Source organism: Ictidomys tridecemlineatus, chromosome 6, assembly GCF_052094955.1.
Source record: "Ictidomys tridecemlineatus isolate mIctTri1 chromosome 6, mIctTri1.hap1, whole genome shotgun sequence".
In the NCBI taxonomy this organism is placed as follows: domain Eukaryota; kingdom Metazoa; phylum Chordata; class Mammalia; order Rodentia; family Sciuridae; genus Ictidomys; species Ictidomys tridecemlineatus.
In genome coordinates this window covers 56,155,946-56,182,490 of record NC_135482.1, presented here as the reverse complement: position 1 = coordinate 56,182,490, position 26,545 = coordinate 56,155,946, and the positions used below count along the sequence as shown (strand labels likewise).

At 36.3% G+C, this 26,545-nt stretch overlaps 1 protein-coding gene across 9 annotated transcripts in view; it reads right to left on the bottom strand.

Moving 5' to 3' along the window:
- The window catches only part of R3hdm2 (R3H domain containing 2), a 123,978-nt gene that overhangs the window by 83,381 nt on the left and 14,052 nt on the right, over positions 1 to 26,545 (bottom strand). The window lies entirely within an intron of this gene.

The following is a 26,545-nucleotide window of genomic DNA, read 5'->3' as shown; positions in this document are numbered from 1 at the left end:
AACACTGAGCCACTTCCCCAGCCCTTTTTTGTATTATCCCTTTTACATAAACTGTCAATTTAATAGCACAGGATTGTGCATTGTATTCCTTTTTGTGTGTGTGGGGGGGGAGGGAGTACCAGGGATTGAACTAAGGGGCATTCAACTACTGGACCACACCCCCAGCCCTATTTTATATTTTATTTATAAGAGACAGGGTCTCATTGAGTTGTTTGAGGCTGGCTTTGAACTCTTAATCCTCCTGTATCAGTCTCCTGAGCCACTGGGATTACAGGCATGTGCCAAAGCACCCGGCTTCCATTATTGTTTAATGCCTATAGAATCATCAGTAATGTTCCCTCATTACTGATACTAGTAATATGAGTCTTTTCCTTTCCTAGGAAGTCTGCTAAATTTATCAATTTCATTAATTTAAAAAAAAATTGGTTTCACTGCTTTTTCCTATTACTTTTCTGCCATTTAGTTCACTAATCTTTGCTCTGGTCTTTTTTTTTTTTTTTTTTTTTTCTATTTTGAGATAGGGTCCTGTTAAGTTGCTTAAAACCTTGCTTAGTTGCTGAGGCTGGCTTTGAACTTGTGATCCTCTTCCCTGAGCCTATGAGTTGCTGTGATTACAGGGTCTCACTGAATTGCTTAGTGCCTCACCATTGCTGAGGCTGGCTTTGAACTTGTGATACTCCTAGCTCAGCCTCCTGAGCCATTGGGATTACAGGCATGCTCCACTGAGCCTGATCCCAATTATATTTTAAAGTGACTTTAAAAAAAAAATCTGAAATATTTTCTCCACATTTCTGCGTCTCTTGTTTTCTGCAGATTAAAAATTCCATCTGGTTTAGTTTCTCCTATCTTCAACATTTCTTGTAGGAGTAGTAGTTTGATGTTGATGAATTCTACCACCTCTTGTATGTTTGGAAAAGCTTTATTTCATCTACACCCTTTTTTTCCCCCAGATTGAATCCAGGGCCTTATATGTGGCAGGCAAACACTGTTGTGTTAAAGTCAAAAAAGTTGTCTTAAAGTCATTACCACTAAGCTATATCCCTACCTTATTTGTTTATTTATTTATTTATTTATTTTTTAAATTTATTCTTTAGTTTTCGGCGGACACAACATCTTTGTATATGGTGCTGAGGATCCAACCCGGGCCACACACATGCCAGGCGAGCGCGCTACCGCTTGAGCCACATCCCCAGCCCTATCCCTAGCTTTTTTAAAAATTTTATTTGAGGGGCCAGGGTTGTGGCTCAGTGGCAGAGCACATGCCTAGCATGTGTGAGGCACTGGGTTTGATCCTGAGCACCACATACAAAAAATAAGCAAATAAAATAAAGACATGCTGTCCTCTACAACTACAAAAGAAAAAAATTTTTTTTTAATTTTTGAAACAGAGTCTTGCCAAGGTGCCCAGGCTGGCCTCAAACTTGTATCCTTCTACCTTAATCCTCTGAGTAGCTGAGGTAACAGGAATGTACCATCATACCTGCCTTCATCTACATTTTTTTAAGTTGTCAATGGATATTTATTTATTTTTACATTTATTTTTTAGGTGTAGATGGACATAAAACAATGCCTTTATTTTTATGTGGTGCTGAGTATCGAACCCGGGTCCTACCTGTGCTAGGTGAGTGCTCTACCGCTGAGCCTCAATCCCAGCCCCTGGATCTTTATTTATTTATATGTGGTACTGAGAATTGAACCCTGTGCCTCACACATGCTAGGCAAGTACTATACCACTGAGCCACGACCCCAGCCCCTTCACCTACATTTTTAAAAAAATTTTTTTGTAGTTATAGATAGATTGTTTTTATTTGTCTCAAACTTGGGATCATCCTGCTTCTGCATCCCAGGTGGCTGGGATTACTAGAATATACCACCACACCCAGTTTTCTTGGTTTTGTTTTAGGCAGTCAATTTAATTTTTTTTCTTTTTTGTCTTTTCTTTCTTTTATATTACTGGGGATTGGATCCAGGGATGCTCTACTGCTCTGCCACTAAGCTACCACATATAAGCTACAGCTCCAGCCCTTCATCTACATTTTTAACCAATAAAATTCATATGCCATATAAGTCACCCATTAAAAGTATACAATTCAGTGACTTTTAGTATATTTAAGTTGTACTTCCAATACCAAAATTAATTTTGGAACATTTTCAGCATATAAAAAGAAACCTATACTCATTAGCAATAACTCGTTTTCTCTTAATTCTCAGCACTTAGAAACTAAGTCACTTTCTAAGAGATTTGTCTATCCTGAACAGTTTCTTCTTCAATTTTGAAAGGTATTTTCGCTGCATATAGAAATTTTATAGCTGGGTGCAGTAGTACATGCCTGTAATCCCAGCAGCCTGGGACAGGTTGAAGCAGGAGGATCATGAGTTCAAAGCCAGTTTCAGCAATCGTGAGATACTAAATAACGCAGTGAGATCCCTTCTCTAAATAAAATACAAAAAAGGGCCATATGGAAGTCAAATGGAGTGACTCTTAAAGTCACTCCACTTGACTTTCATATGGCTGCCTTTCCTCATGGATTCCCATGGTCTTTCCTCATGCAGGCCCATGCTGCTGGTGTACCTTTGTGTGTCTAAATCTCCTTTCCTTGCAAGTTAAATTAGACTAGGGCATACCTTGCCAAGCATGGTGGTGCACGCCTATAATCACAGTGGCTCAGGAGGCTGAGGCAGAGAATCATGAATTTAAGTTCAGCCTCAGCAATTTAGCAAGGCCCTAAACAATTCAGCAAGATAAATAAATATAAAAAAGGACTGGGGATGTTGACTCAGTAGTTAAGCACCCCTGGGTTCAATCCCCAGTACCTCCCCACCCCACCCCACCCCCAAAAAGATTAGGGCTTACTTACCTCTTTTAACTTATCTTCTCTTTAAAAATCCTATCTCCAAATATAGCCATTTTCTGAGGTACTGGAGATTAGTGCTTTAATATGAATTTGCAGGGGTTGGAGGAGACACAATTCAGCCTATAACACCTTGGTGTTTCTCTCTCTCTCTCTCTCTTATATATACACACACATATTTATTTATTTTTATTTATTTATTCCCCCCCCACCCCCGCCGTCTACTTTTAAGACTTTATCACCAGGGGCTGGGAATGTAGATCAGTGGGGTAAAGTATGCCTAGCATGTATGAAGCCAAAAAAAAAAAAAAAAAAAAAGACATCATCACTAGTTTTAAAATGTGCCCTGTTATATCTTTTCTTGTTGTTTTGCTGTTTTGGGTTCCCATATATCCAAACAGCTAAAGAACCCAAACAAAATCACGAAGAGAGATATCAAGGCATACTGTAATTAAACTGCTTAAGATCTGTGATGAAGAAAAAATCATAAATAAGCTTTTCTGGATCTGTTTGCACAGTCTTCATTAAATTTAGAAAAATTTCAGATAGTATTGCTTCTGAACACTCCTGAGATACCAATTACACATATTCTTATAGTATTTGATGTTTTACTGCTCACTGATATTCTGTTCATTTTTTTTTCAGTCTTCTTCCTATTTTTCATTTTGGTTTCTTTTGCAGTCTCTTCAAGTTTACTAATCTTTTATTCTCTAGTACGATCTGTTGTCAATCTGGCCACTGTATTTTTCATCTCAGACATTGTAGTTTTCATCTCTAGAAGTTTAAGTTTTGATCATTTTTATCTCTCATGTCTCAAAATGTCTTCCTAAACATACATAATAATTAGCAATGCCCTTGTTTAATTCTACCATCTGTCATTTCTGAATTTATTTTTACTAACTTTTTTCTCATTATTTTATGCTTATTTATATATTTGATAACTTGTGAGTGGATGCCAAATTAAATTTTACATTGTTGGCTGCTAGAAGTTTGTTTGTTTCTTTCTTTTTTCATTTTTTTTTTTTTTGGCCATTATACATGAGCTCTCTTATTATTATTTTGCATTACAATTCTTAATACACCTTTATACCACAATTTATCATATTCTTTTTTCATTTTTGAGATGAGGTCCTAGGCTGGTCCCAAACTCCTGGGCTCAAGCAATTCAATTCTCCCATCTCAGCTTGGCTAACTGCTGGGATTTTAAATATTCCTTTAACTAATTTTGGACTTTGTTTTGTGACTCAGTGACTTAGAAACAATTTGATTCTTCTGAAACATGTTTTCATGTTTTGTTAGACTGATCCAGCATTTAAACTAAAGCTAATTTGATATCACTAGAGGTAACACCATTCTAAGGACTCTACTCAATCTCGAAGGTATTACAAGGTGTTTCTATTTTGTCTAATGGAAATACAAAACACTAATGTCCCTGTATTCCATCCGTTCCAATAGTCTGTCTCTGCTTGGGTAGCTTCCTCACTCCCATGAACTGATGAGTACTCTACTAAAGAGTCAAAGAAGTAAAGTCCAAAAGAACTTTCTGTGATAATGAAATTGTGGCTATTAAACACTTGAACTGTTGTTAGTCCTACTAATGATACATATGCAACTAATGACTACTATATTAAAAAATCCCAAAAAAACAAATGCCGAATGTTTTCTCTGATATAAGGAGGCTGATTCATAGTGGGGTAAGGAGGGGGAACATGGGAGGAATAGACGAACTTTAGATGGGGCAGAAGGGTGGGAGGGGAAGAGAGGGGGCATGGGGTTAGAAATGATGGTGGGATGTGATGGATATTATTATCCCAAGTACATGTGTGAAGACATGAATTGGTATGAATATACTTTGTATTCAACCAAAGATATGAAAAATTGTGCTCTATATGTGTAATAAGAATTGTAATGCATTCTGTTGTCATATATACATTAAAAAAATAATTAAAATAAAATTAAAAATACAGGTATAGGGGAAACCTCTGCAGAAATCTGTAGCTCTCATGAGAAACTCTGTCTTCTCAAATAAAGAATCCTCAACTTACAATTATTTCACTTATAATTTTCCAACTTTACAATGATGAAAAAGAAATACACATTTAGGGTGGGTACAGTGGTGCTACTACTCTAATTCTAGCTACTCAAGAGGCTGAGGGAGGAGGATCACAAGTTTGAGGCCAACACTAGGCAACTTAGTGAAACCGTCTCAAAACAAAACTTTAAAAAGTACTGTGGGGCTGGGGATGTGGCTCAAGCGGTAGCGTGCTCGCCTGGCATGCGTGCGGCCCGGGTTCGATCCTCAGCACCACATACCAACAAAGATGTTGTGTCTGCCGAGAACTAAAAAATAAATAGTAAAAAATTCAAAAAAAAAAATTCTCTCTCTCTCCTCTCTCACTCTCTCTTTAAAAAAAAAAAGTGCTGTGGATGGGGCTGGGGTTGTGGCTCAGTTGTAGAGTACTTGACTGGCATATGTGAGGCACTGAGTTTGATTCTCAGCACCTCATAAAAATAAACAAAATAAAGGCATTGTGTCCATCTAAAATTAAAAAAAAAAAAATTCTGTGGATGTATCTCAGTGATAGACCAAACATGCAAAAAATGCTGGATTCATTCCTCAATACCAGCAATAAGCCATAGCTCCCAATAAACTACATGATCACAAAGGTAAACAACCAATACTTTACAATGAATTGTGCTGTCAAGCCATAGAGTTCCATAAATTAGTAGTATTAAATGAATTTAGTACTTATGACATTTCCAACTTATGATGGGTTTATAAACTGAAAATCACCTATACTCTGCTCTATAAATTCTAGTTGCTTTAGCTTTCTAAGAATTTCTGTATCTTCAATTTAGGGAGATTACCACCTATTTGTGTATCCAATAATTCCAGTATCTACTGGGGTGTGTAGCTTAGCAGTAGAGCTTATTAGCATGTGTGAGGATCTGGGTTTATTCCCTAGCTTCAAAAAATACTTACACATGCCTGTAATCTTAGCTTGGAAGACTGAAGCAGAGGATATCAAGTTTGAGGACAGGCTGGGCAATTTTGCAAGATCCTGTCTCAAAAAACCAAAATTATACTAAGAAAAATAAGAATAAGATTATATAATAAATATTATTATTATTTATTACAATACCTAAAACTTCTTTTTCTTTAAAGAAAATAACATAACTTTTTTTTAAATATCTTTATTTTACATTTATGAGGTGCTGAGAATCGAATCCAGTGCCTCATGCATGCTAGGCGAGTGTGCTACGACTTGAGCCAAATCCCCAGCCCCAAAAATAACTAAAATTTCTATGAATCTGAATCAATTGTTTCTATGAATGCTTATTTACAACGACTAGTTTATTTTGTGATTTTATTTTTATTGTTAATTATTACCAGATTACACATATTAGCAATCTATTTTTAAGAATGCTTAAAATAGGGGGTGGGGTTGTGGCGCAGCGCTTGCCTACCACATGCAAAGCCCTGGGTTTGATCCTCAGCACCACATAAAACTAAATAAATTAAATAAAGGTATTGTGTCCAACCACATATATTAAAAATAAATCTTTTTTAAAAAAATGAATGCTTAAAATGAAGAAAAAGAATCTTCTGAAGCTAGGGTTGAAGTATGTTCCACAAAGGATGATCTGAGTTTGCTTCTCTCAATTGCCTGGGAGGCCTATCAACTTGGATCTACTTTTAAAAAAATTTTTAAAAAACATATATTTAAATTTTTGAAATAAATTTGTGTGGTTCAAAAATATTAAATTAGTTTTCGTTCCCTTTCTCTTAATTGGGTCTGAAAATTAAACACCTTGTAGCAATCAAGTATTTAACCAAAGAGAGGTTTAACCCTGAGTTAGACCCTCAGCTTGCCCTCAATACCTGGAAGTAACCTTAGAATATCTTCTTCACAAGGGTCTGTTTATTGGGGACCCAGCCATGTTAGCTAATCTATCAACATGATTTATGGTTGGGGCTTTTCCTGATGTTGGAATGACATTCTGACATCAAGAAAGGCCGGAGACTAAGGTCAGCTCCCCAGGTAGTCAATCAAATCTATGTGTTAGAGCCCAAATATAAACTCTGGACAAGATTCAGGTAAGTTTCTTTGGTTGGCAATATTCTGTATGTTTTATCACACATCACTGATGGGAGAAATTAACACTGTCTATGATTCCACTAGGAAGTCACAGACTTCCAGAGAAAAATGGAAGCTTAGCATTTAGAACCCTCCTGAACTCTGCCCATATGTCTCTTTCTTTTGCTGATTTTAATCTGTATTTTTTGCTGTAATAAATTATAACTGTCAGTAAACTAGCTTTAGTGAGTTCTGTGAGTCCTTCTAGAGAATTACTGAACTTGAGGGTGGTCCTGGGGATTCTGAAACTCTGCACTTGTAGCCAGATATAATGGGTGGACTTGGGGACTGTTTGCTCTTTGAACATAGAATAATGGTATCAAATCTGAGGATTTGCCTGACATGACTTGGGTGGCAGCACAAGTGGTGAGGATATTGATTTATAATTATTCAATTCTAACACAAAGGTTCAGACAAATAATTAACCTTGGAAATTTTTCTTCTTGTCCATCAAATGAATTCAAACTGTGTCAGGAAGATGAAACATAGCTCAACAGGTTTTTTGTTTTTTTTTTTGGTGGGGGGTTGTTTTTGGTTTTTGTAACAGTACAAGGATTGAACCCAGGGACTCACACATGCTTGGCAAGTGCTCAACCAGTGAACTACATCCACAATCCCATTTTACTTTTTTATTTTGAGACAGGATCCCCCTAAGTTGCCCAGGCAGCCTCCTGATTACACAGCTGGGATTACAGGGGTATGCCACACCGGCTATCATTCCACTTCCTAAATGGTCAGGGTCCTATTCTTAATTAAAATCTCCATAGCAAATTCAACTCCCTTGCAAAGTGTCACGGGGGTTTAGCAAATCAGGTTAAAAGCCCTCAGATAATATGTGATTCTGGTTCTCAAAGTTACCTAAAAGGATTTTGTAAACTGGGCGTGCAGTAATGCATGCGTGAAAGGAAGGAAGATCACGAGTTCAAAGACAGCCTTAATAATCATGAGGCAGTAAGCAACTCAGTGAGATCTGTCTCTAAATTAAAAAAAAAAGGGGGGGGCTGGGGATGTAGTTCTGTAGTTGAGTGCCCCTGAGTTCAATCCCTGGTTCCCCCTAAAAAAATACTTTTAAACTGATGTGAACTCAATTTTATTAAGAAAAGAATGTGGGCTGAGAGTGTAGCTCAGTGGTATAGTGCTTGCCTAGCACATGTGAGGCACTGGGTTTGATCCTTAGCACCACATAAAAACATAATAAAATAAAGGTATATAAAAAAGAGAAATAAAATAAAAATTAAGATTTTTTTAAAAAAAAGAATGAATAGCCAGGTGCAGCTGTATAGGCTTGTAATCCCATGGATTCAGGAGGCTAAGGCAGGAGGATCCCAAGTTCAAGGCCATTCTCAGCAATTTAGTGAGATCCTGTCTCAAAAAATAAAAAGGACTACGGACGCAAAGGATGTAACTCAGTGATGAAGTGCCCCTGAGTTGGACCTTCAGTACCCTTCCTGTACCCCACTAAAAAAGAAAAGAATGTAAAATTAAATCATCAGGTTATCAGGAATAGACTTTAGCTCAAGTAAGCCATCCTTCTAACATTCCAATAACAAATATGGACAAAATTTAGTATGCAGAGAAAACCTGGATGGTTATTTTAGAAACCTACTATGTCTTTTTTTGTACATTCAATCTTTAGTCTCCAAAAAATAATCTCACGTAAGATGATAAAGTCATTATATTTACTATTCTAAAAAACACTAAACAGAGACTCCCTAATACCTATGATCTCTTTTTTCCTACATTGATATCCTATTATCTGATGAATCTGCCCCATATTGAGGCAGGTGCTGAAAGCAGTGACAACAGTTCACAAGGTCCCCCAAAAGAAAGATCCTTGCTCTTGCTCATATCATCAAAATCTGGAGTTTAAAAAATATGTAAAATTCAAATGCAACAGAAATTTGAAACAATGACAGAAAAACAAATCCATTCACTTCTTATTTCTCCTTAAGATTATAACTCTTTGTGCCAGAACCTCAGAAGAAGTCATTGCTAGATCCATCATTCCTGGGTTGGGCCTGCTAACTAGCTGCTGCAGTCACTCTTTCTGTAGACGAAGGTCACAGGTGTATTACAAGTTGTTCTTGGTATCTTGAAATGCCTATTTCTACTCAGGTGCTCATCTTCTTGTTAGTGATTCACCTTTCTGATCTTTTTAAACTTTCATCAGACTTTATTCATGCAAATGATTGTTACCCTTTTGACAATAACCCAGGGAGCAGACCAGTTCCAATGATACTGTCATTCTTGAGGACACGTTGACAGGGCTCCTTTCTGATCTTTTTAAACCAGTCTCCCCCTAGGAGGAAAATGCCACTTAACTTCTAGTATCCAAATAACTTTCAGTATCTGAATTGTTCACCCATCTGCTTAACTATTATATTCTTGCACATCCAAAAACGGCACCCAGAACCCGTTACTTTTCATTCCAGAAGCTTCCATTCCTTCCTTAATTTTTCCTCCAGTGGCCCAATTCCTAGCTTTTCTCCATGTCCTATTTCTCTTGCTTTGGAAGCTTAAAAGATGCTACAGGACCTAGTTTTAAGTTCCTATGTGGGAGCCAGTTATCTTGCCAAGAGAATAGAAATGGTTCAACCCCTGTTTTGCCCTGCACCTCAAGTCTCCTCACCAACGGAGATGATGCATAACAGGCTGTACAGCACTGGAGCATTCCTGGAGTGACGGCACTGCTGCTTTGGTCTCCTGGGCTTCCTTCCATGACTTAACATGAACTATGCCTAACAGAGCCCTAGTACAGCTGTTCTGCAGAATGGCTGCTACCCTAGAATGACTGTAGCACATTCAGATATAGTGTACTCCCTGATAGATAGGAAGTGACCCCAACAATAAACTTTTTTTTTTAAGAGAGAGCGAGAGATAGAGCGATAGAGAGAATTTTTTTAATATTTATTTTTTAGTTTTCAGCGGACACATCTTTGTTTGTATGTGGTGCTGAGGATCGAACCTGGGCCACACGCATGCCAGGCAAGCGCACTACCGCTTGAGCCACATCCCCAGCCCAATAAACTTTGATAATAAAGAAAAAAGGAGGAGCTGGGATTGTGGCTCAGTGGTAGAGTGCTCGCCTAGCATGGAGGAGGCCCGAGGTTCAATCCCCAACACCACATAAAAATAAATAAATAAAGATATTGTGTCCAACTACAACTAAAAAATAAATATACTAAAAAAAAAAAAAAAGATTATAATGCTTGGGGCCATGGTTGTAGTTCAGTAGTAGGGTGCTTGCCTAGCATTCGTGAGGCACTGGGTTTGATGCCTGGCACTACATAAACAGATAAAAAAAAGGTATTGTGTCCATCTAAAAAAATTTTTCAAAAATAAAATAGCAGGCTGTTTAAAAACAAAAGATTTAACTTTTAAGTGTAGGGGCTATTAAATCCCAAGTGCTCCATTTAAAAATAAAGGTTCATTAATACAAAAAGTAAGAGTATAGGCTAATTAATAAGAGTTAGACAGCTTGAATCATGGCAAGTTTTCTGAAAATATAATTTGAAATGGATTTTTCAAGAAATAATGGAAATGTGTTGGCAAAAGGAGAGTCAAGTTAACTTGCAAGAGAGCAAAAACAGGCAAAGATAGTTGGGGTTGTAGCTCAGTGGTAGAGCACTTGCCTCGCTTATGTGAGGCACTAAGTTTGATCCTCAGCATCACAGCACTCACATAGCATGTGCGAGACCTGGGTTCGATCCTCAGCACCACATAAAATAAATGTATTGTGTCCAACTACAACTAAAAATATATATATTTAAATAAATAAATAAATAAATAAATAGGGGCTGGGGCTCGGTGGTAGCACACGTACCTGGCATGTGTGAGGCACTGGGTTTGTTTCTCGGCACCACATATAAATAAATAAAATAAAGGTCTATCAACAACTAAAAATAATATTAAAATAATAAATAAATAAATAAAGGTTGTGGCTCAGAGGTAGAGTGCTAGCCTATTATGTGTGAGGCACTGGGTTTGATTCTCAGCAAAGCATATAAATAAATATAATAAATGGTCCATTAACAACTAAAAAAATTAAAAATAAATACATACATAAATGTACTTTGTCAATTTAAAACTAAGTATATATATACATACATATATATATATATATTTCTTTTTAAAAATATAGTAAGTTTAATCTAATTCAACTTGTCTGACATAGTTCAAAGAAAAGTTAATGAGAACATTCAGTGAATAGAGCTGTCCTAAGGTCCTGCCGAGAATATGGAACTTGTGCATCTGACAGCCATTATCTCAAGAAGATGAAATAATAATGATAATAACAAAAATCACCGGGCAGTGAGATACCAGTTTCTGGTCCAGCAGAACTTAACTAGAAGTAGCAACAGAAGAACAAAAGGCTTGTTCTAGTTCAAAATACAAAAATAACTCTCCACCATTCCAAGAATACCATTACTTTTTTTAAAAAGGTACAGGCAAACTCAGAAATGGCCAACAAAGCAGGGCAGATAAACAAGGTTTTATCCTCTTCAGTGCACTAGTAATTGACAATTTATCCTCTTTCTGCCTATACTAACAGCTAAGGGTTAAATTTTAAAAGAAAGAATACATAAGTGATAGTTCTCATACATCAAAGAGAAAAAAAAACTGATAAAGAAAAAAATGTTTACATGAATCACAGGATGCAGAAAAAAATAGAGAATGAAGACAAAAGAGAAACATCAGTTCTGAAGCACTGCAAAACAGAAGTGGGAAGGAATAACATTTAAAATAATTGTCTTGCTCTTAGATTTTACTACCTTCCTTCTAAGCCCATGAGAGAATAATCAATGGAAAAAAAAAACTTCTAAACAAAACAACCCATACCCCAAAACCAGGAAATTCCAAATGTCCACAAACATATAGGTTAAATTTATAACTAAAAGAAATCTTTGTATATGTGTGTGTGGTACTGTGGATTAAACCCAGAGGCATTCTACTACTAAGCTACATCCCTAGCTGCTGCTGCTGCTGCTTCATTTTTTGAGCTGCAGTTTCATTAAATTGCCCAGAATGGCTTAAAACTTGCAATTCTCCTGCCACAGCCTCCAGTGTCACTGGGATTACAGATATGTACCACTGTGCCTGGCCTATAACTAAAAGGAATCTTCACTTAATGCCATGCCTTTCATAGAAACTGCTCCCTTCTCTTCCAAATAAATAACATCAATGTGACAAAAAATACAAGTCATCAGGAAAGTCAGCATAATCCAGTCTCTAACTTTGAGCAGACTGTAAAGGAAAAAGGTAGCATAGTTTTCTCTATCCCACTGCTCCTGAAACAAAACAACAATAAAAAGTTTGAATTATTTTACAGTATATCACAGATAGTGGCCTGTTCCCACACTGCCCCACAGCCTTCCCAGGATGGGCCAGTGGGATTTAACATGAACCAAATCTGTCAACCAAGCTGAAGACAGACATGTGGGTTCTAATGAGCAGCACTGAAAAAAACATACTGCTCCATTCAGCTCCAAACAATGATAAATAATTCAAGAAAAGAACTGCCGCAGTACAGAACACAGCAGCAGGATTTAAAAATAGACCACAAGCTAGAGAGTCTAGGTGGGGGAAATCAAGAGTCACAGAGAAAATGATTTTCTGTGAACAAATTCCTAAGCCCTTTGCAATAATGAAAGCTGCTGAAAGTGAACTCAAATGCCAAAATCTAATATACTTTATCAAACATCAAATAGTTTTCAGGAACATGACAAATCTGATGAGAGCTAATAAATAATAGTACTACTTGGCAACAGTAGTTGTTAAAACAAATAAAACTCAAACATAGGGAAAACCATACTTTTTTTGTTTTTGTGGTACTGGGGATACAATATAGGGGCACTCTACAACTGAGCTACATCCCTACCCCTTTTTAATTTTTTGGTTTGAAACAGGGTCTTACTAAGTTGCCCAGGCTAACTTCAAACCTAAGATTCTTCTACCTCAACCTCCCAAGTAACTGAGATTACAGAAATGTACTATCACACTTGGTAGGAAAAAATGTTTAAAAAAATCAGAAGGGGGTTATAATTCTACTTTCCATACCACCAAGTTTTAGGTTTAACACAAATCTAAGCTTTTACTCACTAATTATGCTTATTGTACTGAAGGTACACAACACTTGCCATTTTTCTATTCATCCTTCTATCTTTAATAGACCCTAACATATAACACATATAAACACAAGATTCTTTTTCATCAATAAAAAGGTAGTTTGAAAACTGAACAGAAGCTATGATTACTGTCTTCCAGATTTAAATTAAACTCCAACTCTAAGAGACTGATGAATTTGTAATTAGATGAGGATAGTCCAAATTCTGGGCTCAATGAATTATACAGGTTTCAACCAACCCAATGCTTTATGAACAGGGTGACTGGATAATCAATCTTAAGACTGATGTCTTGAGAACCACCAGAATGACCACAATCTAGAAATATATAAATGATAAACAAATAACATTCTACACTTTGATATCCTCACAGCCATCAAAATACACACCACTCTCCCACTCTGGAAAGGGGAGCACATGCCTATAAACCCACCAACTTGGGAGGCTAAGGCAAGAAGATTACAAATTCAAAGACAGCGTGGGCAACTTAGCAAACCCTGTTTTAAAAAAGGGGTTATGGGGCTTGGGTAGCTCTGTGGTAAAGCACCCCTGGTTTCACAAAAATTTAAAACAAACAAAAGTACTTTCCAAAAGCTTGAGATCAATTTCAGACAACTAAAACTTTAAAGATCATTTCAGGAAACTGTTAATGATGACTAATCTACCTATAAAAGTATGACTTAGAATACAAAAGAAAATATAATTTGGTTTTTATATATTAGTTTATCCAAACTAAGCAAAACAAACATTACCAAAGAAATTCTCGTTCAGTACAAAATACAGGCCAATATAATATATAAACAGACCATATGCTCCTGCCTCACCTATCTTAACAAATTGGCTTTGTCTCCTAACTGTGCCATTAAACTTAAACTATGCAAAGACTAGATGCACTTGGAATGAAGTTGTTTTTTTTTTTTAAGTTGTCGATGGATATATTTTATTTATTTAAATGTGGTGCTGAGAATCAAACCCAATGCCTCACACATGCTAGGCAAGTGCTCTATCACTGAGCTATAACCCCACCCTTAAATGGTATTTTCAAAGGAGAAACAGTCTAGTTCATTTAAAACATGGTTCATTTAGAGTACTGTGAGTATAACTAAACATGGTCAGATCAACCGTTTTTTATCTCTGCTATACTCACCACACAGGTAAATTCTGTAAATCTAGGCTTTCTTACTATTGACAAGACACAGTATTTAGTTAATATAACTCATTTGAGTCCTGGCACCAGTACTCTTGATCTTAGTAAAGAGGCCCTTTCCTGACCATGTAGACAGAAATACTATGATCCTCTTCTGATCTGCCCATTCCCTCTGGGCAAGCTATCCATTGGACCAAGGGGTTATACCTATCTGAAACCCCTGAGTCTATCACTCCTAACTAGACTCAATAATCACCCACCAAGCAGCCTCAGAAACCCTCTTCAAGGTTTTCAGTAGGTATCTTTGAAAATTCTGTCCTCCTATTAACCATACCACTCTTGTACTCATTTCATGGTCTGAATAGCAGGTAAGGAACAAATGATGAGAAGGTTGTAGATAAAAATGAGACTTGTAGGATATCTCTGAACTATTGCATTCTTTCTCAGAACTCTGAGGATTCTAAGAACTCTAATTCCAACCTGACCTTTATATTTATCAAGGTAGGAGGGAAAACTTTTTTTTTCTAACGATTTTTAAAATCTTGAGGATTTTTAAAATCCTGAGATTTTTAAAATCTCAGGAGGCTGAGACAGGAAAATTATAAGATCAAAGTTAGCCTCAGCAACTTAGCATGGTCCTAAACAACTTAGTGAGACCTGTCTCAAAATAAATAAAAAGAATGAGAGTGTGACTCAGTGGTAAATTATCCCTGGCTTAAATTCTCAGTTAAACCTCCCCCACAATATTGACTGAAATGTGGTTCTTCCATTCATACTCTGTCATGGGACTTAAACATAAATTATTAGAACCATGTCTACCAAGTCCTATCACATACCAGCTCTATAATCACAGATAAGTAACCATTTCTTTTTTTTTAACATTTTTATTTGTAGATGGACACAATACCTTTATTTATTTATTTTTATGTGGTGCTGAGGATCAAACCCAGTGCTTCAAACATGCTAGGCAAGCGCTCTACCACTGAATTCAGAACTCCAAGTCACACTATTTTTTTTCTTTTTCCTTTTTAGTGCTAGAGAACCAAACCCAAGACCTTACACATGCTAGCTCAGTACTCTTCCCCATATTATTGAGATATAAAATAAGCAAGCTAAAATCTCTTTCACAAGATTTTTAAAATATTTTTCTTAGTTGTGTAGGTGAACACAATTATTTTATTTTTGTGTGGTGCTAAGGATCAAACCTAGTGCCTCACACATACAAGGTGAACATTCTACCACTGAGCCACAATCCCAGCCCCTCTTTCACAGGATTTTAATGTGATTAAATAATTTTCAAAATTATTTTTCAGGGTTGCCTAATCCACAGCAAATCTATAACACACTAAATCTATTATTATATATCCTACCAACACTCTGATCTCTAATATGGGCATAAAGGGGACACAAAAATGCAAAAAAATAGAACCAATTTCAGAGAAAGATACAAATGAAGATACAAATATTTAAGGGGCTTGTTTTAAGGTTTTCCTTCCTTGATTCCATGGAAGTTTGGTGGTATTATTGTGCTTAAAATCATTCCTTCCACTAAAATGCACACTCTAACCCAGTAATTCTACTTCTGCACATATATTTAAAATAATTAGCCATGAAAAAACAAATATGGATTGGTTATCTGATATCCCAACATCAATATATAAGTAAATACATGGCATAACCAGAAAGTAAATTACTTACACATGTCTACTTTACCTAGCTGCTTTTTCAAGTTTCAGGACAGTTTCCTTAAAAATGAAATTAAAGCATTAGAGTATGCCTTCAATATAAAGACATTTCTGGTTTTTTTTAAGAGAGAGAGAGAGAGAGAGAGAGAGAGAGAGAGAGAGAGAATTTTTTTAATATTTATTTATTTTTTAGTTTTCAGTGGACATAACATCTTTGTATGTGGTGCTGAGGATCGAACCCAGGCCGCACACATGCCAGGTGAGCTTGCTACCACTTGAGCCACATCCCCAGCCCCAACATTTCTGTTCTTTTCAACTTCTTTTCTTCAACTGACTACAAAGGAATACTAATACTACTTGGTAATTTCCCATATATAATCCCAACAGAGAAGGTTACTAGGATAATATAATTAATCAAATTATATTGAAGCTCTGGTTTTAGTAAGCTCCAAATATGATGGGACATAATATAAAGAGTTCAAAATAACAGAGGAGAAAAAAGGCACCTTTCCTTCTTTTTCTCATGCTTTTATCCCCAACCCCTCACTGGTTCATTCTATTAATTCCTAAGAACACAAAACAAGTCTACAAACTATTCCTACATCCATCACACTCATAAAAACATATTATGGTTTTCAGATGTCCTTAATTCATTCATATCTCTGATAAAAACTCATTTCCAAACCAAAGGTTATAATATTAAAGCAGAAATACATGACTCAGAATCAAATATATTCTGAAACAGATTTAAATGATACATTATATATCTATATATAAGACACATATAGAAAGGCAGCTGGTTAAAGATACCCCAGCAATATATTCTGCAAGACATAACTGAGATTAAAGTATGTCAACAAGGGGAATATGTTGCAGATGTGCTTCTCTGTTATGCAAATCTCAAAACTAACCAGGGTATTTACTCAAAGACTAATTATTTACTGTAAGAATGCATCCTCCATACTGGTGTGATCCTGAAACTTGTCTACAACAAAAGGCTTCATCTTAAAGAAAAACTCTTGGTGATCTCAAAATGCTATTAGCAAGACAAGTATGATATTCCTGGACACCAGCAAAATAAAATCCCAAGAGCCCTAAATTCCATCATCAGACTTACATGGATTCATTCCTGAACAGAATCCAAAGCTTTCTTTAAGGGAAAAAAAGGTGGAGGGGGGGGGCACAAAAGCCAACAAGCTCTAACACATCCTATTCTAGACCAAAAATACAAAGCTGCAAATGTCTATAAATGCCTCAAGGTGTGCAATTACAGAAGCTAATTAGCATTCTCAAAATCAAACATCCACTACAATGCTTAAGGAACAGGGGAATTTGACACAAAGAAGGAACAAACAGATAAATTCCACCAAAAGACAGAATTCAGATGTATTTCTCTACTAAAAGAAACAAAGTTCTAGAATTAAACAATGTAACTTACTGGGAAAATAAAAACTATATCAACCTCATAAGTCACAACTAAATTGTGAAGCTTTTTCTTGGTGTTATTCACTGTAAAAGTAGGAATTAATTGGGAAGAAAGCTCAGAACTGTGATAATGATTTTATAATAGAAAATAATGTGAAATATGCTTTCATTCATAACCAAAAAATGTTTTAAATAGAAAACACATGGCCAGGTATGGTAGAGCACATCTGTAAATCCTAGCAACTCAGTTGGAGATGCAGCTCAGTGTTGAGAACCCCTGGGTTTAACCTCCAGTATCAAAAAAAAAAAAAAAAAAAAAAAAGACCACATTTTAAAAAAAAAAAAAACACCTATCTTAAATCATCTTTTGTCTAAAAAAATCAACACACCAGAGCTGTGCCATTCTTATTTAATCCCAACAAGAATTTAACTATGGGATCTTGGGTAAAGAAGATTCTATGTAATTATCAGGAGATTTGATTTGTAGGTATGCCACCTATATGCTGTGTAATTTTGAGACCAATTATTAACCTGTTAGTGCCTCAGTTTCCCTTACTTATAAAACAAAGGTAACAGTAACTATCTCATGGAGATGTACAGATTAAATGAGTTAATATAAAGGCATAGTCCTTAGACACCTGAGAAGTATTTAAATAAATAATTAACTATTATTTTTGGTTTACTCTTCACTAAACTAATTAAGAGGATCAGGATCACTATTTTAATAACTTAGAAGATTTAATAATATAATGATGTTTTATAGAACCTCCTAAACTAAGGATTTTGTTTGCTTAGAATGAACAAAATCAGGAGGCCCAGGGGGACATTACATTTTGAGGACTTCAATATGCACTTTTTTTTAGAGACCCATATTCTGGGATGTAATATTCCTGTGCCAAAGAAATGAAGTTTTCTGATAAGCAAATAAATTATAATGTAAGTGCTAACTAGAGCTGCTCAAGGGTAAATGGCAATGAAGAAAGAGGGCATCTAAGTCAGACCCCAGGAAAGGCTTCCAGAATGGATAACAAACCTGATCCTCAAGGATAAATAATTTTTAGGCAAATGGAGAAGTGGAGACCTAGCTTTCATATTTACCAGTTAGATGACCTGAGGAAAGTTAATCTCTCTCAACCTCAATTTCCTCATCTATAAAATGAAATAACAAGAGTACTTCTTTGGAGGCTGGGGATATAGCTCAAAGGTAGAGCACATGCCTAGCATAACTGACAACTGGAATATGAGAATGTAATTCAGTGGTAGAGAGAGCTTGCCTAGCATATGCGATGGGTGCTGGGTTCACTCTCCAGCAATGCGAAAACAATAGGACATCTTTTGGAATGAGGAAACTGTGCCTCAAGAGATAATAAGGAGGTGGTAGTCACATCAATAATCACGGCAACGAGAGAGGCAGAAGGCAGGAGACTGCAAATTCAAGGCCAGCCTCCGCAACTCAGTGAGAACCTGTCACAAATTTTTTTAAAAAGGGCTGATTAGCTGGGATTGAGGCTCAGTGCCTAGCATATGTGAGGCACTGGGTTCGAGTCTCAGTAAACCTCATATAAATAAATAGATAGATTTTTTTTGTCCAAGTACAACTAAAAATTTAAAAAGGGGTGTGGGGGGCTGAGAGTGTAGCTCAGTGACAAAGCACCCCAGGTTCAATCCCTAGTACTGGGGCAGGGAGACACTAAGGAAGTAGAATCTTTAAGATTTAGTGACATATGAGATGTCTTTGATATCTATCTGGGGGAAGATATCTAAGAAGGAGGGACCTGGGGAACTAGACAGAAAAATAGTCATAAAGTGTGGCATGGAACACCTGGGAATCCCCAACAACTTTTCTATGGCACCTGCAAGGTCAAAAACATTTTTTTTTTTGAAAGGGAAGAGATAAAACTATCATTATTTGCAGACAATATAAATATCATCCAAGAAAACCCAATAGAATGAACAAATCATTAGAATTCATCAGAGTTAAACATGGTCACCATGTTGTACATGCAAGATCAATGTACAAGAGTTTAACAGCAGAATCAAGAAAAAAATTAATCAAATTGCTGAAAAACAGTGAAAAAGAAAATATCTTAGAAAGAACCTAAGGAAAAAAAATGACACGTAACAGACACGGTACAACTAGCATCTTCTTGTCAGAAATAAGGTAGGTCCAAGACAACAGATCAACATTTTGTTTGCTTGCTTGTTTTTTGACTCTGGGTTTAAACCCAAGGCCTTGTGCATGGGAGGCAAGCGTCCTTCCACTGAGCCCTAAGGACATGTTGTAAAAGAGGTGCAAATAAAGAAAAAAAAAAAAAAGGAAAACATTAAAAACTCAAAAATGAAGTTGATGGATATAAAGATAACACAACTAATAACCACAGACCTATACTTTGAGAGGTCCTAAAACAATCTTCCAGGTGGAAGGAAAATGATACCAAATATCAAAAATTCAAATGACCTCTGTGCTTTAAAAGCATTTCTCTAAGAAAGAAGCATTAAACTTCTGATTACATCCACTGTGTACATCCAATTGCATCCCATCCATTTTAAAATGATGGGCATTTTAGATCCTGGTAGTTTATAAGATGATCCTGGTAGTTTATCAGTGCATGCTAGGCAAGCACTCCACCACTGAGCTATAGCCTCAGCCCCTGTAAATGAATTTCTACAAATCTAAAAACCTGCTATTGTTAGTAAGTTAAATTCTGAGTATTCCAGGCTCAATTTATTTTTTTAGTTGTAGATGGACACAATATCTTTATCTTATTTATTTATTTTTATGTGATGCTGAGGATCGAACCCAGGGCCTCACACTTGCTAGGCAAGTTATCTACCACTGAGCCACAACCACAGCCTGGCTCAATGGTTGTTGTTGAGAGAATATTTTGTTCAATATAGGAGTGATCAGTACAACACTTGTTGTTTGTCTTCATAATGACTGCCACTGTTACTGGTGTGAGGTGGTATCTTAGAGTAGTTTTAATTTGCATTTCTCTGATTGCTAGAGACGATAAGCATTTTTTCGTATATTTGTTGATTGATTGTATACCCTCTTCTGAGAAGTGTCTGTTCAGGTCCTCGGCCCATTTATTGATTGGATTATTTGGGTTTTTTTGGTGCTTATCTTGTTCAGCTCTTTATATACCCTAGAGATTAGAGCTCTATCTGATGTGTGAGGGGTAAAAATTTGTTCCTAGGACGTAGGCTTCCTATTCACCTCACATATTATTTCTTTTGCTGAGAAAAAACTTTTTAGTTTGAATCTGTCCCATGTGTTGATTCTTGGTTTTAATTCTTGTGCTATAAGCATCTTATTAAGGAAGTTGTGGCCTAGCCCCACGTGATGGAGATTAGAGCCTACTTTTTCTTCTATTAGATGCAGAGTCTCTGGTTTAATCCCTAGATCCTTGATCCATTTTGAGTTAACTTTTGTGCATGGTGAGAGATAGGGATTCAATTTCATTTGTTGTATATGGATTTCCAGTTTTCCCAGCACCATTTGTTGAAGATGCTATCCTTTATCCAGTGCATGGTTTTGGCACCTTTGTCTAATATAAGGTAGTTGTAATTTTGTGGGTTAGTCTCTGTGTCTTCTATTCTGTACCATTGGTCTACTAGCCTGTTTTGGTGCCATCAAAAACATTTTTATAGCCAAGAGCAGTGGAACAAGTCTACTACTACTCCAAAGGCTGAAGTAGAGGATCATTTGAGGCCAGAAGCTAAGAGACCAAACTGGCAACATGGAATGGGGGGCAACATTTTCACATTAAGACCTTCTTTGTCCTTTTCTCTGTCATACTAGGTATATGGTAGAGTTTTCCAGAAGATATATAACATTTCAACTAACTCTAATGAAAGGAAGATCTGAGGAATCCAACAGTATTCTATTAACCCCATCATTAAAAATATTGTTGGCAGAACACTTGCCTAGCTTACCAGAGACTCTGAGTTCCATCCCCAACATTTGGTGGGTGGGGGGCAGGGAACTAATCATAAACCAAGTAAAAGCTACAAAAAAATTGTTGCTATTTTTGGGAAAAATTACTTTTCATAAAAATTTGCTTTTATGTTAACATGTAATGGTTTTATTTTCTTTATTTGCTGTTGTTGTTGCAGTGCTAGAGATCAAACCCAGGACCTTGCACATGCTTACTATCATTTTTTCTAATTAATTAATAAATGTTTTTAAATTTCTCAGTTTCAATTTCTAATACATTAATTAATGCTTATAAGTATAACCTACATAAAAAGCTCCTTGGAGGGGCTGGGGATGTGGCTCAAGAGGTAGCGCGCTCGCCTGGCATGCGTGCGGCCCGGGTTCGATCCTCAGCACCACATACAAACAAAGATGTTGTGTCAGCCGAAAACTAAAAAATAAGTATTAAAAATTCTCTCTCTCGGGCTGGGGATGTGGCTCAAGCAGTAGTGCACTCGCCAGGCATGCGTGTGGCCCAGGTTCGATCCTCAGCACCACATACAAACAAAGATGTTGTGTCCACCGAAAACTAAAAAATAAATATTAAAAATTCTCTCTCTCGGGCTGGGGATGTGGCTCAAGCGGTAGTGCACTCGCCTGGCATGCGTGTGGCCCAGGTTCGATCCTCAGCACCACATACAAACAAAGATGTTGTGTCCACCGAAAACTAAAAAATAAATAAATAAATATTTAAAAATTTTTTTAAAATTCTCTCTCTCTCTTTAAAAAAAAAAAACAAATAAGAACCACACTGCAATGTGGAACTTATTAAAAAAAAAAAAAAAAAGCTCCTTGGAGACCTCAATCATTTTTGAGTATAAAAGCTTTTAGCCAGGTGCAGTGGCACATGCCTGTAATCCCAGCAGCTCAGGAGGCTAAGACGAGAGGATTGCAAATTCAAAGCCAGCTTCAGCAACTTAGCAAGGCCTTAAGCAACTTAGTGAGACCCTGTCTGTAAATAAAATACAAAACAGGCTGGGGATGTTGCTCAGTGGCGATGTTGCTCAGTGGTTAAGTGCCCCTGAGTTCAATACCCAGTACCAAAAAAAAAAAAAAAAAGAATGTAAAAGTTTTGATATCTAAAAAGTCTTAGATGGATGGTGGATGATATTTCCACTCAGTGAGACAGAATATACTAAAGAAGAAACCAGTTTGAAAAAGGAGGATAAACTAGGCATGGTGGTGCATGCCAGTAATCCCAGCTATTTAGGAGGCTGAGGCAAGAAAATTCCAAGTTTAAGAGCAACCAACACAACTTAGTAAGCCCCTGGGTCAAAATTTAAAAATATAAAAAGGCTAGGATGTAGCTCAGAGGCTGAATCCTTCTGGGTTCAATACTCAGTAACAAAAACGAAGAAATAAAGAGGAGTGGAGGAGGAGGTAAGAGAGAATAGAGGACTGGAAGGAAGGAAAGAAAAAATAAAGTTCTTTTTAATACATAATAAATGTGATATAACCATGGGCTGACAAAATCTAAGTATCCAAAAGGCAGTTACATAGGTGGGACTAGAAATCTAAACCACTAAACTCTGGGAGTAGCTGAAATCTTAAATTTCAACCATAAAAGGGGAACTCACAGTGAGAAAAGTGGCAGGACAACAACAACGACAAAAGGTTGGAAGAAAAGCAGAGGCCTTAGGACATAATACTATTTAAGGGATAGAGAGGAAGAAAAACTTCCATATGGAGGGGGGAAAAAGTCATAGAAATGAAAAATTAAAATGAAACGTAAAACAACACTAGCTACAAATTAAAGACAGAAAATGTAGGTCAGGGCTTTAAAGAAAAGTAAAACACAGTAAAAATCCAATCTACCACTAGAGATGGCAGGGAGAAAAAGAATGGAAATATAAAATCAACATTAACTCAAAATCTCACTTTAACCAAGTTTTGCGAATTTTTTTCATAATTTTTTTAAATCACTCATAAATAACAGAATGGTTTCAGATTCATTTCCTTTGCCCTCCAGAAGAAATGCAAACAATTAAGAAAATGACCAAAAGGATAGAAATTGACAGAAAAAGCCCAGTGCAACGCCTATAATCCCAGTGGCTCAGGAGGCTGAGATAGAAGGATCAGGAGGGTTTCAAAGCCAGCTTCAGCAACAGTGAGGTATTGAGCAACTCAGTGAGACCCTGTCTCTAAATAAAATATGAAATAGGGCTAGTGATTGGCTCAGTGGTTCAGTGCCCCTGAGTTCAATTCTGGTACTCAAAAAAAAAAGAAAGAAAAGACAAGACATTGACAGAAAAGAAAAGAACCCACTCACAAGTTAACAAGTTAACATGATAGACACTTTCAAAAATTGCTGAGTGATATTCCAAGCTACATCACTGGTCCACTGAGCACAGAATAGAAACATCAATAAAACTTTATTGATGGGACAGGCACAATTAGAAGCAGCTCTAGCAGAAGATTACCAGAGCTCTAAGTCTCCTTGTTACTGAAACGTGGCTTAATTGCAGAAAACAATTCCAAAGAAATATTTCTTCAGATGTTTTAATGGTCATATAGCACTACCATATCCAAATTGAGATTTTTACATAAATTATAACAGCTTTGAAATACAGAGATAAATCTTTAAGAAATCATAGTGTATATACTTCATCATCAAACTTTGATGTAAGCCCTTTATTTGTAAACAAATAAAGATCAAAGGAGAATTACTTTGCTAGATGCACTTAGAATAGAAAGCCTTCTTTAACTGGTCAATTCTTCCCTTTAAATGTAGAAATTATGGTTTTTATATATATGGTCAATTTTTTTGAGAAAAAGAATATAGGGAGAAAAAGCTTATGATACTCAGAATTTACCAATACATCCAAAAAGAACCCTGAACAAGAAAGTATACATTATCATGCATAAGCTGTCACTAAAATCTTTCACACCATAATCTTGTGCTACAGTAGCTGACCTGTTTCTATCTCTAAACCCAATCTGATTATCTGTAAACTTGTAGGAGGAGCTGGGCTTCAATGGACACTGAAGTATCTTTTGACATTAAGTATCTTTTGACCTAAGCTCTATTTATCCTCCACTCCCCCTTTTAAGAATATGAGAGCAAGGTGCAGTGGCACACACCTGTAATCCCAGTGGCTTTGGGGGGCTAAGGCAGGAACACTACAAGTTCAAAGCCAGCCTCAGCAACTTAGCAAGGCCCTAAGCAACTGAGTGAGACTCTGTTGTAAAGTAAAGAGGGCTGGGGTTATGGCTCAGTGGTTAAGTGCCCCAGTGTTTAACTGCCAGTACGAAAAATAAATTAAACTAAATTAAATGAAAAGGGCTGGAGCTATTGTTCAGTGGTAAAGCACTTCTGGGTTAAAACCCCAGTACTCCACCCCACCGCCAAAAAAAAAAAAAAAAAAAAAAAAAAAAAAAAAAACACCATAGTGTTCGAAATTATTGGATAGTAGTCAACAACAATGGGCAAAATGAAATTGTATAGAACTACATAAACACACACAAAGTGCATGTAAAACTGATCAAATAAACTCTAGATTTCACCAAAGTCAATCTCCTACTTTTAACATTATACTATAGTTATGCAGTGTTACCAGTAAAAATACTAGGTAAAAGGTTCATAGAATATTGCTATACTTTTTTCGTCTGAGGACACAATATATAAAAAAGTAATTTATTTGATGATAATTACAAAAAAGAAAAAAAGAAAAGATTTTATGTATTATTATAATTAAGTTGATATTAATCAAATTATGCTGTTATAAACTATTGTGTAATTATCATCCCTATTTGGACATAATCTTTTTTCTCTTATAATATAGATAGTTACAGCTACTCATAGGAAACTGCAAGAGGGTCTTGAAGAGCCACAACAATATTGAAATAGGAAAGCAAGGTAGGGGGCTAGGGTTGTAGCTCATTGGTAGAGTGCTTGCCTAGCACATGTGAGGCACTGGGTTTGAGCCTCAGGACCACATAAAAATAAGTAAATAAAATAAAGGTATTGTGTCCATCTACAACTAAAAATTGTTTGTTTGTTTTAAGCAAGGTAGGGGGCAAAACACTTGCCTCGTACGTTTGAGGCTCTGGGTTCGATTTTCATCACCACATTAAAAAAAGCAAGGTAGGAAGACTTATACCTTCAGAGTTTGAAGATTCTAGCAGGGAAGCCCAGCTACTCGTATACCTTTGACCTAAGAATGGTCCTCCTCTATCATGCAAAGTTGCCCTCTTCTACCAAGCAAATAACCTTAGGAGGGATGCACAAGGTAGCACATAAATTTGAATTTTTATAAACTTAAAAATACTCCCACTTAACCTACATTATCATTTCAGAGGTACTCAATCTTCATTTTTGACTAATCTTCAGATGATACTATTAGAAACCCTCCCTTCTACACTTGACAAGTACTACAATATGATCTGTAAATAAGCATTTATTTTTTAATATTTTTTAGTTGTAGTTGGACACAATATCTTTATTTATTTATTTTTATGTGGTGCTGAGGATTGAACACTGCACCTTGCACTTGCTACGCAAGCGCTCTACCACTGAGCCCCAGCCCCAGCCCCACAAATAAGCATTTAGATATACAAAAAAAGCTCCTATAAGAAACTCTAACCAGGCATGATAGCACATGCCTGTGATACTAGTGACTCAGGAGACTGGGGCAGCAGGATCACAAGGTCAAACCAAGCCTCAGCAATTTAGCAAGACTCTAAGCAACTTAGTGAGAACCTGCCTCAAATTAAAAAATTTTTAAAAGGGTTAGGGATGTGGTTCAGTGGCAAAGCACCCTGGGTTCAATTAGGTTCCTTAAAAATGAGAGAACCTATTAACAGCATCTCAAGAAATTAACATGAGACTTTTACTATCTGCATTAATCATCTCTTAAGAATTCCCTAATTATATTTATCTCATAAAGACATTCACTTATACTTTAATTTTTTCAAAAATTTTTATCTACTTTATAAATAATAAATAATCTACTTTATTTATGTTTTTCTGTTTTGTTTTTTGTTGCTAGGGATTGAATCCAGGGTCTCTCGCATGCTAAGTATGTGCTCTACCACTGAGCTACACCCCCAGCTCTAGAACAGTTTCAAGGTTAAAAATCTTAAAATTGGGTCAGGCACAGTGGTGCATATCTGGATTCAATTCCCAGAACCACAAACAACAAGCAGCAGCAAACAAATCCTAAAAGATATGACCACAAAGATATGACTACTATTTTATTT